General features: G+C 32.5%; 1 protein-coding gene across 1 annotated transcript in view; it reads left to right on the plus strand.

Moving 5' to 3' along the window:
- The window catches only part of LOC121948496 (uncharacterized), a 45,233-nt gene that overhangs the window by 7,899 nt on the left and 20,396 nt on the right, over positions 1-16,938 (plus strand). The gene's annotated exons all lie outside the window — the stretch shown is intronic.

Raw genomic sequence — 16,938 nt, forward strand, 5'->3', positions numbered from 1 at the left:
CAACAGGCTTTAGAAAAAAAATACAATCTTTGCAAAAAAAAATTCTGGCAGCTGAATCTGAAGACTATGATATTTAACCAGGGTTTCCACTACCAATATTTTGGTTAGGTTATGTTTTTGTTCATCACATACATTTCTTCATTTTCTCCCTTCTTTCAGCCTCTCCCTTCATGTTTGCCCACTGAGTATGTCAAATTATTTTTCTATAATAATATTAGTACTACTACTACTACTACTAATAATAATAATCATAATAATTATAGATTTTATTTGTAATGCACTGTACATTTGAAACAAATCTCAAAGTCCTAAAAGGTAAAAGCATCAGCATAAAAAATAAACAATAAAAATAATAAAAATAACTAACATAAAAGTATATGTAAAAGTCATATAAAAAATATCAGCATAAAATAAAATGAAGCAACCAGCAAGAAGTTAATTAAAAATCAAAGGTTTTGCTAAAAGGGAATGTTTTAATCGCTTTTGGCTTGAGGGGATAGAGATAAAACTTTCAGTGGTGGATTTTTTCATATTTTACCACTGATTTTTAAGCAAACATGCCTTTCACAGCGTCAGAAAAAAAATCATACTATGTCTTTAAAAGGTCATGGTATACTTTGTCAAAAAAAAGGACACAGGATAGTATTTCATGAAAACCTGAGAAAGTAATAGTATGATATGCATGAAAAGTGCAAAAAAAATGTTCATAGTATAGTATGACATTAGAATGAAAAATAATGCATGTTATGGTATTTAATAAAATTCCATTTTGCCATATTTCCAAAAGAGAGAATTAGTAATGCAGTATGTCATACGAAATGGAAAAATGACAATGGATAGTATGTCATAAAAAGTAAATTTCATAATATAGTATGTCATAATGAGGAAAAAAATGTTGATGTATAGTGTATCATCCAAAATATGAAAAAAAGTCACAGATTAGTATGTCATACAATATACCTACCAGAAACGGCCCTAAATACCCAAAAATATCATGTTCAAAAAATGACCAAAAAAGCAAGGCTATAGTATGGAAAAAAATTCAAAATTTGACATGTTCCAAAAACTGCTGAAAACCACTTAATATAGTATTTAGAGGCCTGTTATAGTGTGCAGTGCAAAAAAAACTTCAAAAAACGGCCCGAAAACCCAAAAAATAGAATGTTGAAAAAAACTGACCAAAAAAGCAAGGCTATAGTATGGCAAAAATGTCAAAATTTGACATGTTCCAAAAACTGCTGAAAACCATTTAATATAGTATTTAGAGGCATGTTATAGTGTGCAGTGTAAAAAAACATCCAAAAACGGCCCCAAAACGCATAAAAAATCATGTTGAAAAAACTGACCAAAAAAGCAAGGCTATAGTATGGCGAAATTGTCAAAATTTGACATGTTCCAAAAACTGCTGAAAACCACTTAATATAGTATTTAGAGGCACGTTATAGTGTGCAGTGCAAAAACAAATTCCAAAAATGGCCCGAAAACCCAAAAAATAACAAGTTGAAAAATGACCAAAAAAGCAAGGCTATAGTATGGCGAAATTGTCAAAATTTGACATGTTCCAAAAACAGCTGAAAACCATTTAATATAGTATTTAGAGGCATGTTATAGCGTGCAGTGTAAAAAGAACTACCAAAAACGGCCCGAAATGCCCAAAAATAATGTGTTGAAAAAATGACCAAAAAAGCAAGGCTATAGTATGGCGAAATTGTCAAAATTTGACATGTTCCAAAAACTGCTGAAAACCACTTAATATAGTATTTAGAGGCATGTTATAGTGTGCAGTGTAAAAAAACTTCCAAAACGGTCCCAAAACGCATAAAAAATCATGTTGAAAAAATGACCAAAAAAGCAAGGCTATAGTATGGCAAAAATGTCAAAATTTGACATGTTCCAGAAACAGCTGAAAACCATTTAATATAGTATTTAGAGGCATGTTATAGCGTGCAGTGTAAAAAGAACTACCAAAAACGGCCCCAAAACCCCAAAAATATCATGTTGAAAAAATGACCAAAAAAGCAAGGCTATAGTATGGCGAAATTGTCAAAATTTGACATGTTCCAAAAACTGCTGAAAACCACTTAATATAGTATTTAGAGGCATGTTATAGCGTGCAGTGCAAAAACAAATTCCAAAAACGGCCCCAAAACCCCAAAAATAACAAGTTGAAAAATGACCAAAAAAGCAAGGCTATAGTATGGCGAAATTGTCAAAATTTGACATGTTCCAAAAACAGCTGAAAACCATTTAATATAGTATTTAGAGGCATGTTATAGCGTGCAGTGTAAAAAGAACTACCAAAAACGGCCCGAAAAGCCCAAAAATAACAAGTTGAAAAAATGACCAAAAAAGCAAGGCTATAGTATGGCAAAAATGTCAAAATTTGACATGTTCCAAAAACAGCTGAAAACCATTTAATATAGTATTTAGAGGCATGTTATAGCGTGCAGTGTAAAAAGTACTACCAAAAACTGCCCGAAAAACCCAAAAATAATGTGTTGAAAAAATGACCAAAAAAGCAAGGCTATAGTATGGCGAAATTGTCAAAATTTGACATGTTCCAAAAACTGCTGAAAACCATTTAATATAGTATTTAGAGGCATGTTATAGCGTGCAGTGTAAAAAGAACTACCAAAAACGGCCCCAAAACCCCAAAAATAACAAGTTGAAAAAATGACCAAAAAAGCAAGGCTATAGTATGGCGAAATTGTCAAAATTTGACATGTTCCAAAAACAGCTGAAAACCATTTAATAAAGTATTTAGAGGCATGTTATAGTGTGAAGTGTAAAAAAAACTTCCAAAAACGGCCCCAAAACCCCAAAAATAACAAGTTGAAAAAATGACCAAAAAAGCAAGGCTATAGTATGGCGAAATTGTCAAAATTTGACATGTTCCAAAAACAGCTGAAAACCATTTAATATAGTATTTAGAGGCATGTTATAGCGTGCAGTGTAAAAAGAACTACCAAAAACGGCCCCAAAACCACAAAAATAATGTGTTGAAAAAATGACCAAAAGAGCAAGGCTATAGTATGGCGAAATTGTCAAAATTTGACATGTTCCAAAAACTGCTGAAAACCACTTAATATAGTATTTAGAGGCATGTTATAGTGTCCAGTGTAAAAACAAATTCCAAAAACGGCCCGAAAACCCCAAAAATAATGTGTTGAAAAAAATGACCAAAAAAGCAAGGCTGTAGTATGGCGAAATTGTAAAAATTTGACATGTTCCAGAAACAGCTGAAAACCATTTAATATAATATTTAGAGGCATGTTATAGTGTGCAGTGTAAAAAGAACTACCAAAACGGCATTTAAAACCCAAAAATAACAAGTTGAAAAATGACCAAAAAGCAAGGCTATAGTATGGCGAAATTGTCAAAATTTGACATGTTCCAAAAACAGCTGAAAACCATTTAATATAGTATTTAGAGGCATGTTATAGCGTGCAGTGTAAAAAGAACTACCAAAAACGGCCCGAAAACCCCAAAAATAATGTGTTGAAAAAATGACCAAAAAAGCAAGGCTATAGTATGGCGAAATTGTCAAAATTTGACATGTTCCAAAAACTGCTGAAAACCATTTAATATAGTATTTAGAGGCATGTTATAGTGTCCAGTGTAAAAACAAATTCCAAAAAGCATTTAAAACCCCAAAAATAATGTGTTGAAAAAATGACCAAAAAAGCAAGGCTATAGTATGGCGAAATTGTCAAAATTTGACATGTTCCAAAAACAGCTGAAAACCATTTAATATAGTATTTAGAGGCATGTTATAGCGTGCAGTGTAAAAAGAACTACCAAAAACGGCCCGAAAACCCCAAAAATAACAAGTTGAAAAAAATGACCAAAAAAGCAAGGCTATAGTATGGCGAAATTGTCAAAATTTGACATGTTCCAGAAACAGCTGAAAACCATTTAATATAGTATTTAGAGGCATGTTATAGCGTGCAGTGTAAAAAGAACTACCAAAAAGCATTTAAAACCCCAAAAGTAACAAGTTGAAAAAATGACCAAAAAAGCAAGGCTATAGTATGGCGAAATTGTCAAAATTTGACATGTTCCAAAAACAGCTGAAAAACATTTAATATAATATTTAGAGGTATGTTATAGTGTGCAGTGTAAAAGAACTACCAAAAAGCATTTAAAACCCCAAAAATAATGTGTTGAAAAAATGACCAAAAAAGCAAGGCTATAGTATGGCGAAATTGTCAAAATTTGACATGTTCCAAAAACAGCTGAAAACCATTTAATATAGTATTTAGAGGCATGTTATAGCGTGCAGTGTAAAAAGAACTACCAAAAACGGCCCCAAAACCCCAAAAATAATGTGTTGAAAAAATGACCAAAAAAGCAAGGCTATAGTATGGCGAAATTGTCAAAATTTGACATGTTCCAGAAACAGCTGAAAACCATTTAATATAATATTTAGAGGCATGTTATAGCGTGCAGTGTAAAAAGTACTACCAAAAACTGCCCCAAAACCCCAAAAATAATGTGTTGAAAAAATGACCAAAAAAGCAAGGCTATAGTATGGCAAAAATGTCAAAATTTGACATGTTCCAAAAACAGCTGAAAACCATTTAATATAGTATTTAGAGGCATGGTATAGTGTGCGGGGTAAAAAGAACTACCAAAAGCATTTAAAACCACAAAAATATCATATATAAAAATGACCAAAAAAGCAAGGCTATAGTATGGCGAAATTGTCAAAATTTGACATGTTCTAAAACTGCTGAAAACCACTTAATATAGCATTTAGAGGCATGTTATAGCGTGCAGTGTAAAAAGAACTACCAAAAACGGCCCGAAAACCCCAAAAATAACAAGTTGAAAAAAATGACCAAAAAAGCAAGGCTATAGTATGGCGAAATTGTCAAAATTTGACATGTTCCAGAAACAGCTGAAAACCATTTAATATAATATTTAGAGGCATGTTATAGCGTGCAGTGTAAAAACAAATTCCAAAAACGGCCCCAAAACCCCAAAAATAATGTGTTGAAAAAATGACCAAAAAAGCAAGGCTATAGTATGGCGAAATTGTCAAAATTTGACATGTTCCAAAAACAGCTGAAAAACATTTAATATAGTATTTAGAGGCATGTTATAGCGTGCAGTGTAAAAAGAACTACCAAAAAGCATTTAAAACCCCAAAAATAATGTGTTGAAAAAATGACCAAAAAAGCAAGGCTATAGTATGGCGAAATTGTCAAAATTTGACGTGTTCCAAAAACAGCTGAAAACCATTTAATATAGTATTTAGAGGCATGTTATAGCGTGCAGTGTAAAAAGAACTACCAAAACTGCCCGAAAACCCCAAAAATAATGTGTTGAAAAAATGACCAAAAAAGCAAGGCTATAGTATGGCGAAATTGTCAAAATTTGACATGTTCCAAAAACAGCTGAAAACCATTTAATATAGTATTTAGAGGCATGTTATAGCGTGCAGTGTAAAAAGTACTACCAAAAGCATTTAAAACCCCAAAAATAATGTGTTCAAAAAATGACCAAAAAAGCAAGGCTATAGTATGGCGAAATTGTCAAAATTTGACATGTTCCAAAAACAGCTGAAAACCATTTAATATAGTATTTAGAGGCATGTTATAGCGTGCAGTGTAAAAAGAACTACCAAAAAGCATTTAAAACCCCAAAAATAACAAGTTGAAAAAATGACCAAAAAAGCAAGGCTATAGTATGGCGAAATTGTCAAAATTTGACATGTTCCAGAAACAGCTGAAAACCATTTAATATAATATTTAGAGGCATGTTATAGCGTGCAGTGTAAAAACAAATTCAAAAAGCATTTAAAACCCCAAAAATAATGTGTTGAAAAAATGACCAAAAAAGCAAGGCTATAGTATGGCGAAATTGTCAAAATTTGACGTGTTCCAAAAACAGCTGAAAACCATTTAATATAGTATTTAGAGGCATGTTATAGCGTGGCGTGTAAAAAGAACTACCAAAAACTGCCCCAAAACCCCAAAAATAATGTGTTGAAAAAATGACCAAAAAAGCAAGGCTATAGTATGGCGAAATTGTCAAAATTTGACATGTTCCAGAAACAGCTGAAAACCATTTAATATAGTATTTAGAGGCATGTTATAGCGTGCAGTGTAAAAAGAACTACCAAAAAGCATTTAAAACCCCAAAAATAACAAGTTGAAAAAATGACCAAAAAAGCAAGGCTATAGTATGGCGAAATTGTCAAAATTTGACATGTTCCAAAAACAGCTGAAAAACATTTAATATAGTATTTAGAGGCATGTTATAGCGTGCAGTGTAAAAAGAACTACCAAAAACGGCCCGAAAACCCCAAAAATAACAAGTTGAAAAAAATGACCAAAAAAGCAAGGCTATAGTATGGCGAAATTGTCAAAATTTGACATGTTCCAAAAACTGCTGAAAACCATTTAATATAGTATTTAGAGGCATGTTATAGCGTGCAGTGTAAAAAGAACTACCAAAAACGGCCCCAAAACCCCAAAAATAATGTGTTGAAAAAATGACCAAAAAAGCAAGGCTATAGTATGGCGAAATTGTCAAAATTTGACATGTTCCAAAAACAGCTGAAAACCATTTAATATAGTATTTAGAGGCATGTTATAGCGTGCAGTGTAAAAAGAACTACCAAAAACGGCCCCAAAACTCCAAAAATCTCATGTATAAAAAATGACCAAAAAAGCAAGGCTATAGTATGGCGAAATTGTCAAAATTTGACATGTTCTAAAACTGCTGAAAACCACTTAATATAGTATTTAGAGGCATGTTATAGTGTGCAGTGTAAAAACAAATTCCAAAAACGGCCCCAAAATCCAAAAAATAACATGTTCAAAAAATGACCAAAAAAGCAAGGCTATAGTATGGCAAAAATGTCAAAATTTGACATGTTCCAGAAACAGCTGAAAACCATTTAATATAGTATTTAGAGGCATGTTATAGCGTGCAGTGTAAAAAGAACTACCAAAAAGCATTTAAAACCCCAAAAATCTCATGTATAAAAAATGACCAAAAAAGCAAGGCTATAGTATGGCGAAATTGTCAAAATTTGACATGTTCTAAAAACTGCTGAAAACCACTTAATATAGTATTTAGAGGCATGTTATAGCGTGCAGTGTAAAAACAAATTCAAAAAGCATTTAAAACCCAAAAAATAACATGTTCAAAAAATGACCAAAAAAGCAAGGCTATAGTATGGCGAAATTGTCAAAATTTGACATGTTCCAAAAACAGCTGAAAACCATTTAATATAGTATTTAGAGGCATGTTATAGCGTGGCGTGTAAAAAGAACTACCAAAAAGCATTTAAAACCCAAAAAATAACATGTTGAAAAAATGACCAAAAAAGCAAGGCTATAGTATGGCGAAATTGTCAAAATTTGACATGTTCCAAAAACTGCTGAAAACCACTTAATATAGTATTTAGAGGCATGTTATAGTGTCCAGTGTAAAAACAAATTCCAAAAACGGCCCCAAAACCCAAAAAATAATGTGTTGAAAAAATGACCAAAAAAGCAAGGCTATAGTATGGCGAAATTGTCAAAATTTGACATGTTCCAAAAACTGCTGAAAAACATTTAATATAGTATTTAGAGGCATGATTATATCGTGCAGTGTAAAAAGAACTACCAAAAACGGCCCGAAAACCCCAAAAATAATGTGTTGAAAAAATGACCAAAAAAGCAAGGCTATAGTATGGCGAAATTGTCAAAATTTGACATGTTCCAAAAACTGCTGAAAACCATTTAATATAATATTTAGAGGCATGTTATAGCGTGCAGTGTAAAAAGAACTACCAAAAAGCATTTAAAACCCCAAAAATAACAAGTTGAAAAAAATGACCAAAAAAGCAAGGCTATAGTATGGCGAAATTGTCAAAATTTGACATGTTCCAGAAACAGCTGAAAACCATTTAATATAATATTTAGAGGCATGTTATAGCGTGCAGTGTAAAAAGAACTACCAAAAACGGCCCGAAAACCCCAAAAATAATGTGTTGAAAAAATGACCAAAAAAGCAAGGCTATAGTATGGCGAAATTGTCAAAATTTGACATGTTCCAAAAACTGCTGAAAACCATTTAATATAGTATTTAGAGGCATGTTATAGTGTCCAGTGTAAAAACAAATTCCAAAAACGGCCCCAAAACCCCAAAAATAATGTGTTGAAAAAATGACCAAAAAAGCAAGGCTATAGTATGGCGAAATTGTCAAAATTTGACATGTTCCAAAAACTGCTGAAAACCACTTAATATAGTATTTAGAGGCATGTTATAGTGTCCAGTGTAAAAACAAATTCAAAAGCATTTAAAACCCCAAAAATAATGTGTTGAAAAAATGACCAAAAAAGCAAGGCTATAGTATGGCGAAATTGTCAAAATTTGACATGTTCCAAAAACTGCTGAAAAACATTTAATATAGTATTTAGAGGCATGATTATATCGTGCAGTGTAAAAAGAACTACCAAAAACGGCCCGAAAACCCCAAAAATAATGTGTTGAAAAAATGACCAAAAAAGCAAGGCTATAGTATGGCGAAATTGTCAAAATTTGACATGTTCCAAAAACAGCTGAAAACCATTTAATATAGTATTTAGAGGCATGTTATAGCGTGCAGTGTAAAAAGAACTACCAAAAACGGCCCGAAAACCCCAAAAATAATGTGTTGAAAAAATGACCAAAAAAGCAAGGCTATAGTATGGCGAAATTGTCAAAATTTGACATGTTCCAAAAACTGCTGAAAACCATTTAATATAGTATTTAGAGGCATGTTATAGTGTCCAGTGTAAAAACAAATTCCAAAAACGGCCCCAAAACCCCAAAAATAATGTGTTGAAAAAATGACCAAAAAAGCAAGGCTATAGTATGGCGAAATTGTCAAAATTTGACATGTTCCAAAAACTGCTGAAAACCACTTAATATAGTATTTAGAGGCATGTTATAGTGTCCAGTGTAAAAACAAATTCAAAAACATTTAAAACCCCAAAAATAATGTGTTGAAAAAATGACCAAAAAAGCAAGGCTATAGTATGGCGAAATTGTCAAAATTTGACATGTTCCAAAAACTGCTGAAAACCATTTAATATAGTATTTAGAGGCATGTTATAGCGTGCAGTGTAAAAAGAACTACCAAAAAGCATTTAAAACCCCAATAATAATGTGTTGAAAAAATGACCAAAAAAGCAAGGCTATAGTATGGCGAAATTGTCAAAATTTGACATGTTCCAAAAACTGCTGAAAACCATTTAATATAGTATTTAGAGGCATGTTATAGCGTGCAGTGTAAAAAGAACTACCAAAAACGGCCCCAAAACCCCAAAAATATCATATATAAAAAATGACCAAAAAAGCAAGGCTATAGTATGGCGAAATTGTCAAAATTTGACATGTTCTAAAACTGCTGAAAACCACTTAATATAGTATTTAGAGGCATGTTATAGTGTGCAGTGTAAAAACAAATTCCAAAAACGGCCCCAAAACCCAAAAAATAACATGTTCAAAAAATGACCAAAAAAGCAAGGCTATAGTATGGCAAAAATGTCAAAATTTGACATGTTCCAGAAACAGCTGAAAACCATTTAATATAGTATTTAGAGGCATGTTATAGCGTGCAGTGTAAAAGAACTACCAAAAAGCATTTAAAACCCCAAAAATAATGTGTTGAAAAAATGACCAAAAAAGCAAGGCTATAGTATGGCGAAATTGTCAAAATTTGACGTGTTCCAAAAACAGCTGAAAACCATTTAATATAGTATTTAGAGGCATGTTATAGCGTGCAGTGTAAAAAGAACTACCAAAAACGGCCCCAAAACCCCAAAAATAACATGTATAAAAAATGACCAAAAAAGCAAGGCTATAGTATGGCGAAATTGTCAAAATTTGACGTGTTCCAAAAACAGCTGAAAACCATTTAATATAGTATTTAGAGGCATGTTATAGCGTGCAGTGTAAAAAGAACTACCAAAAACGGCCCGAAAACCCCAAAAATAATGTGTTGAAAAAATGACCAAAAAAGCAAGGCTATAGTATGGCGAAATTGTCAAAATTTGACATGTTCCAGAAACAGCTGAAAACCATTTAATATAGTATTTAGAGGCATGTTATAGCGTGCAGTGTAAAAGAACTACCAAAAAGCATTTAAAACACAAAAAATAACAAGTTGAAAAAATGACCAAAAAAGCAAGGCTATAGTATGGCGAAATTGTCAAAATTTGACATGTTCCAAAAACAGCTGAAAACCATTTAATATAGTATTTAGAGGCATGTTATAGCGTGCAGTGTAAAAGAACTACCAAAAACGGCCCAAAACCCCAAAAATAATGTGTTGAAAAATGACCAAAAAAGCAAGGCTATAGTATGGCGAAATTGTCAAAATTTGACATGTTCCAAAAACAGCTGAAAACCATTTAATATAATATTTAGAGGCATGTTATAGTGTGCAGTGTAAAAAGAACTACAAAAGCATTTAAAAACCCCAAAAATAACAAGTTGAAAAAATGACCAAAAAAGCAAGGCTATAGTATGGCGAAATTGTCAAAATTTGACATGTTCCAGAAACAGCTGAAAACCATTTAATATAGTATTTAGAGGCATGTTATAGCGTGCAAGGTAGAAAGAACTACCAAAAACGGCCCCATTTAAAACCCCAAAAATAACAAGTTGAAAAAATGACCAAAAAAGCAAGGCTATAGTATGGCGAAATTGTCAAAATTTGACATGTTCCAAAAACAGCTGAAAACCATTTAATATAGTATTTAGAGGCATGTTATAGAGTGCAGTGTAAAAAGAACTACCAAAAACGGCCCCAAAACCCCAAAAATAATGTGTTGAAAAAATGACCAAAAAAGCAAGGCTATAGTATGGCGAAATTGTCAAAATTTGACATGTTCCAGAAACAGCTGAAAACCATTTAATATAGTATTTAGAGGCATGTTATAGCGTGCAGTGTAAAAAGAACTACCAAAAACGGCCCCAAAACCCAAAAAATAACAAGTTGAAAAAAATGAACAAAAAAGCAAGGCTATAGTATGGCGAAATTGTCAAAATTTGACATGTTCCAAAAACAGCTGAAAACCATTTAATATAGTATTTAGAGGCATGTTATAGCGTGCAGTGTAAAAAGAACTACCAAAACGGCCCGAAAACCCCAAAAATAATGTGTTGAAAAATGACCAAAAAGCAAGGCTATAGTATGGCGAAATTGTCAAAATTTGACATGTTCCAAAAACAGCTGAAAACCATTTAATATAGTATTTAGAGGCATGTTATAGCGTGCAGTGTAAAAGAACTACCAAAAAGCATTTAAAACCCAAAAAATAACAAGTTGAAAAAATGACCAAAAAAGCAAGGCTATAGTATGGCGAAATTGTCAAAATTTGACATGTTCCAAAAACAGCTGAAAACCATTTAATATAGTATTTAGAGGCATGTTATAGCGTGCAGTGTAAAAAGAACTACCAAAAACGGCCCCAAAACCCCAAAAATAACAAGTTGAAAAAAATGACCAAAAAAGCAAGGCTATAGTATGGCGAAATTGTCAAAATTTGACGTGTTCCAAAAACAGCTGAAAACCATTTAATATAGTATTTAGAGGCATGTTATAGCGTGCAGTGTAAAAAGAACTACCAAAAACTGCCTGAAAACCCCAAAAATAATGTGTTGAAAAAATGACCAAAAAAGCAAGGCTATAGTATGGCGAAATTGTCAAAATTTGACATGTTCCAGAAACAGCTGAAAACCATTTAATATAGTATTTAGAGGCATGTTATAGCGTGCAGTGTAAAAAGAACTACCAAAAACGGCCCCAAAACCCCAAAAATAACAAGTTGAAAAAATGACCAAAAAGCAAGGCTATAGTATGGCGAAATTGTCAAAATTTGACATGTTCCAAAAACAGCTGAAAACCATTTAATATAGTATTTAGAGGCATGTTATAGCGTGCAGTGTAAAAGAACTACCAAAAAGCATTTAAAACCCCAAAAATAATGTGTTGAAAAAATGACCAAAAAAGCAAGGCTATAGTATGGCGAAATTGTCAAAATTTGACATGTTCCAAAAACTGCTGAAAACCACTTAATATAGTATTTAGAGGCATGTTATAGTGTCCAGTGTAAAAACAAATTCCAAAAACGGCCCCAAAACCCCAAAAATAATGTGTTGAAAAAATGACCAAAAAAGCAAGGCTATAGTATGGCGAAATTGTCAAAATTTGACATGTTCCAAAAACTGCTGAAAACCATTTAATATAGTATTTAGAGGCATGATTATATCGTGCAGTGTAAAAAGAACTACCAAAAACGGCCCGAAAACCCCAAAAATAATGTGTTGAAAAAATGACCAAAAAAGCAAGGCTATAGTATGGCGAAATTGTCAAAATTTGACATGTTCCAAAAACAGCTGAAAACCATTTAATATAGTATTTAGAGGCATGTTATAGCGTGCAGTGTAAAAAGAACTACCAAAAAGCATTTAAAACCCCAAAAATAATGTGTTGAAAAATGACCAAAAAGCAAGGCTATAGTATGGCGAAATTGTCAAAATTTGACATGTTCCAGAAACAGCTGAAAACCATTTAATATAGTATTTAGAGGCATGTTATAGCGTGCAGTGTAAAAAGAACTACCAAAAACGGCCCCAAAACCCCAAAAATAACAAGTTGAAAAAAATAACCAAAAAGCAAGGCTATAGTATGGCAAAAATGTCAAAATTTGACATGTTCCAAAAACAGCTGAAAACCATTTAATATAGTATTTAGAGGCATGTTATAGCGTGCAGTGTAAAAAGAACTACCAAAAACGGCCCCAAAACCCCAAAAATAACAAGTTGAAAAAAATGACCAAAAAAGCAAGGCTATAGTATGGCGAAATTGTCAAAATTTGACATGTTCCAGAAACAGCTGAAAACCATTTAATATAGTATTTAGAGGCATGTTATAGCGTGCAGTGTAAAAAGAACTACCAAAAACGGCCCCAAAACCCCAAAAATAACAAGTTGAAAAAATGACCAAAAAAGCAAGGCTATAGTATGGCAAAAATGTCAAAATTTGACATGTTCCAAAAACTGCTGAAAACCATTTAATATAGTATTTAGAGGCATGTTATAGAGTGCAGTGTAAAAAGAACTACCAAAAAGCATTTAAAACCCCAAAAATAATGTGTTGAAAAAATGACCAAAAAAGCAAGGCTATAGTATGGCGAAATTGTCAAAATTTGACATGTTCCAGAAACAGCTGAAAACCATTTAATATAGTATTTAGAGGCATGTTATAGCGTGCAGTGTAAAAAGAACTACCAAAAAGCATTTAAAACCCCAAAAATAACAAGTTGAAAAAATGACCAAAAAAGCAAGGCTATAGTATGGCGAAATTGTCAAAATTTGACATGTTCCAAAAACAGCTGAAAACCATTTAATATAGTATTTAGAGGCATGTTATAGCGTGCAGTGTAAAAAGAACTACCAAAAAGCATTTAAAACCCCAAAAATAACAAGTTGAAAAATGACCAAAAAAAGCAAGGCTATAGTATGGCAAAAATGTCAAAATTTGACATGTTCCAAAAACAGCTGAAAACCATTTAATATAGTATTTAGAGGCATGTTATAGCGTGCAGTGTAAAAAGAACTACCAAAAACGGCCCCAAAACCCAAAAAATAACGTGTTGAAAAAATGACCAAAAAAGCAAGGCTATAGTATGGCGAAATTGTCAAAATTTGACATGTTCCAAAAACAGCTGAAAACCATTTAATATAGTATTTAGAGGCATGTTATAGCGTGCAGTGTAAAAAGAACTACCAAAAACGGCCCCAAAACCCCAAAAATAATGTGTTGAAAAAATGACCAAAAAAGCAAGGCTATAGTATGGCGAAATTGTCAAAATTTGACATGTTCCAAAAACAGCTGAAAACCATTTAATATAGTATTTAGAGGCATGTTATAGCGTGCAGTGTAAAAAGAACTACCAAAAACGGCCCCAAAACCCCAAAAATAACAAGTTGAAAAAATGACCAAAAAAGCAAGGCTATAGTATGGCGAAATTGTCAAAATTTGACATGTTCCAAAAACAGCTGAAAACCATTTAATATAATATTTAGAGGCATGTTATAGCGTGCAGTGTAAAAACAAATTCCAAAAACGGCCCCAAAACCCCAAAAATAATGTGTTGAAAAAATGACCAAAAAAGCAAGGCTATAGTATGGCGAAATTGTCAAAATTTGACATGTTCTAAAACTGCTGAAAACCATTTAATATAGTATTTAGAGGCATGTTATAGCGTGCAGTGTAAAAAGAACTACCAAAAACGGCCCGAAAACCCCAAAAATAATGTGTTGAAAAAATGACCAAAAAAGCAAGGCTATAGTATGGCGAAATTGTCAAAATTTGACATGTTCCAAAAACAGCTGAAAACCATTTAATATAGTATTTAGAGGCATGTTATAGCGTGCAGTGTAAAAAGAACTACCAAAAACGGCCCCAAAACCCCAAAAATAATGTGTTGAAAAAATGACCAAAAAAGCAAGGCTATAGTATGGCGAAATTGTCAAAATTTGACATGTTCCAGAAACAGCTGAAAACCATTTAATATAATATTTAGAGGCATGTTATAGCGTGCAGTGTAAAAAGAACTACCAAAAAGCATTTAAAACCCAAAAAATAACAAGTTGAAAAAATGACCAAAAAAGCAAGGCTATAGTATGGCAAAAATGTCAAAATTTGACATGTTCCAAAAACAGCTGAAAACCATTTAATATAGTATTTAGAGGCATGTTATAGTGTGCGGTGTAAAAAGAACTACCAAAAACGGCCCCAAAACCACAAAAATATCATATATAAAAAATGACCAAAAAAGCAAGGCTATAGTATGGCGAAATTGTCAAAATTTGACATGTTCTAAAACTGCTGAAAACCACTTAATATAGTATTTAGAGGCATGTTATAGTGTGCAGTGTAAAAACAAATTCCAAAAACGGCCCCAAAACCCAAAAAATAACATGTTCAAAAAATGACCAAAAAAGCAAGGCTATAGTATGGCAAAAATGTCAAAATTTGACATGTTCCAAAAACAGCTGAAAACCATTTAATATAGTATTTAGAGGCATGTTATAGCGTGCAGTGTAAAAAGAACTACCAAAAACGGCCCCAAAACCCCAAAAATAATGTGTTGAAAAAATGACCAAAAAAGCAAGGCTATAGTATGGCAAAAATGTCAAAATTTGACATGTTCTAAAACAGCTGAAAACCATTTAATATAGTATTTAGAGGCATGTTATAGCGTGCAGTGTAAAAACAAATTCCAAAAACGGCCCCAAAACCCCAAAAATAATGTGTTGAAAAAATGACCAAAAAAGCAAGGCTATAGTATGGCGAAATTGTCAAAATTTGACGTGTTCCAAAAACAGCTGAAAACCATTTAATATAGTATTTAGAGGCATGTTATAGCGTGGCGTGTAAAAAGAACTACCAAAAACTGCCCGAAAACCCCAAAAATAATGTGTTGAAAAAATGACCAAAAAAGCAAGGCTATAGTATGGCGAAATTGTCAAAATTTGACATGTTCCAAAAACAGCTGAAAACCATTTAATATAGTATTTAGAGGCATGTTATAGCGTGCAGTGTAAAAAGAACTACCAAAAACGGCCCCAAAACCCCAAAAATAATGTGTTGAAAAAATGACCAAAAAAGCAAGGCTATAGTATGGCGAAATTGTCAAAATTTGACATGTTCCAAAAACAGCTGAAAACCATTTAATATAGTATTTAGAGGCATGTTATAGCGTGCAGTGTAAAAAGAACTACCAAAAACGGCCCCAAAACCCCAAAAATAACAAGTTGAAAAAATGACCAAAAAAGCAAGGCTATAGTATGGCAAAAATGTCAAAATTTGACATGTTCCAAAAACAGCTGAAAACCATTTAATATAGTATTTAGAGGCATGTTATAGCGTGCAGTGTAAAAAGAACTACCAAAAACGGCCCCAAAACCCCAAAAATATTATATATAAAAAATGACCAAAAAAGCAAGGCTATAGTATGGCGAAATTGTCAAAATTTGACATGTTCTAAAACTGCTGAAAACCACTTAATATAGTATTTAGAGGCATGTTATAGTGTGCAGTGTAAAAACAAATTCCAAAAACGGCGCCAAAATCCAAAAAATAACATGTTCAAAAAATGACCAAAAAAGCAAGGCTATAGTATGGCAAAAATGTCAAAATTTGACATGTTCCAAAAACAGCTGAAAACCATTTAATATAGTATTTAGAGGCATGTTATAGCGTGCAGTGTAAAAAGAACTACCAAAAACGGCCCCAAAACCCCAAAAATCTCATGTATAAAAAATGACCAAAAAAGCAAGGCTATAGTATGGCGAAATTGTCAAAATTTGACATGTTCTAAAACTGCTGAAAACCACTTAATATAGTATTTAGAGGCATGTTATAGTGTGCAGTGTAAAAACAAATTCCAAAAACGGCCCCAAAACCCAAAAAATAATGTGTTGAAAAAATGACCAAAAAAGCAAGGCTATAGTATGGCAAAAATGTCAAAATTTGACATGTTCCAAAAACAGCTGAAAACCATTTAATATAGTATTTAGAGGCATGTTATAACGTGCAGTGTAAAAAGAACTACCAAAAACGGCCCGAAAACCCCAAAAATAATGTGTTGAAAAAATGACCAAAAAAGCAAGGCTATAGTATGGCGAAATTGTCAAAATTTGACATGTTCCAAAAACAGCTGAAAACCATTTAATATAGTATTTAGAGGCATGTTATAACGTGCAGTGTAAAAAGAACTCCCAAAAACTGCCCCAAAACCCCAAAAATAATGTGTTGAAAAAATGACCAAAAAAGCAAGGCTATAGTATGGCGAAATTGTCAAAATTTGACATGTTCCAAAAACTGCTGAAAACCATTTAATATAATATTTAGAGGTATGTTATAGTGTGCAGTGTAAA

Source organism: Plectropomus leopardus, chromosome 8 (genome assembly GCF_026936395.1).
Source record: "Plectropomus leopardus strain MGB_pleo_1.0 chromosome 8, ASM2693639v1, whole genome shotgun sequence".
Taxonomy (NCBI): Eukaryota; Metazoa; Chordata; class Actinopteri; order Perciformes; family Serranidae; genus Plectropomus; species Plectropomus leopardus.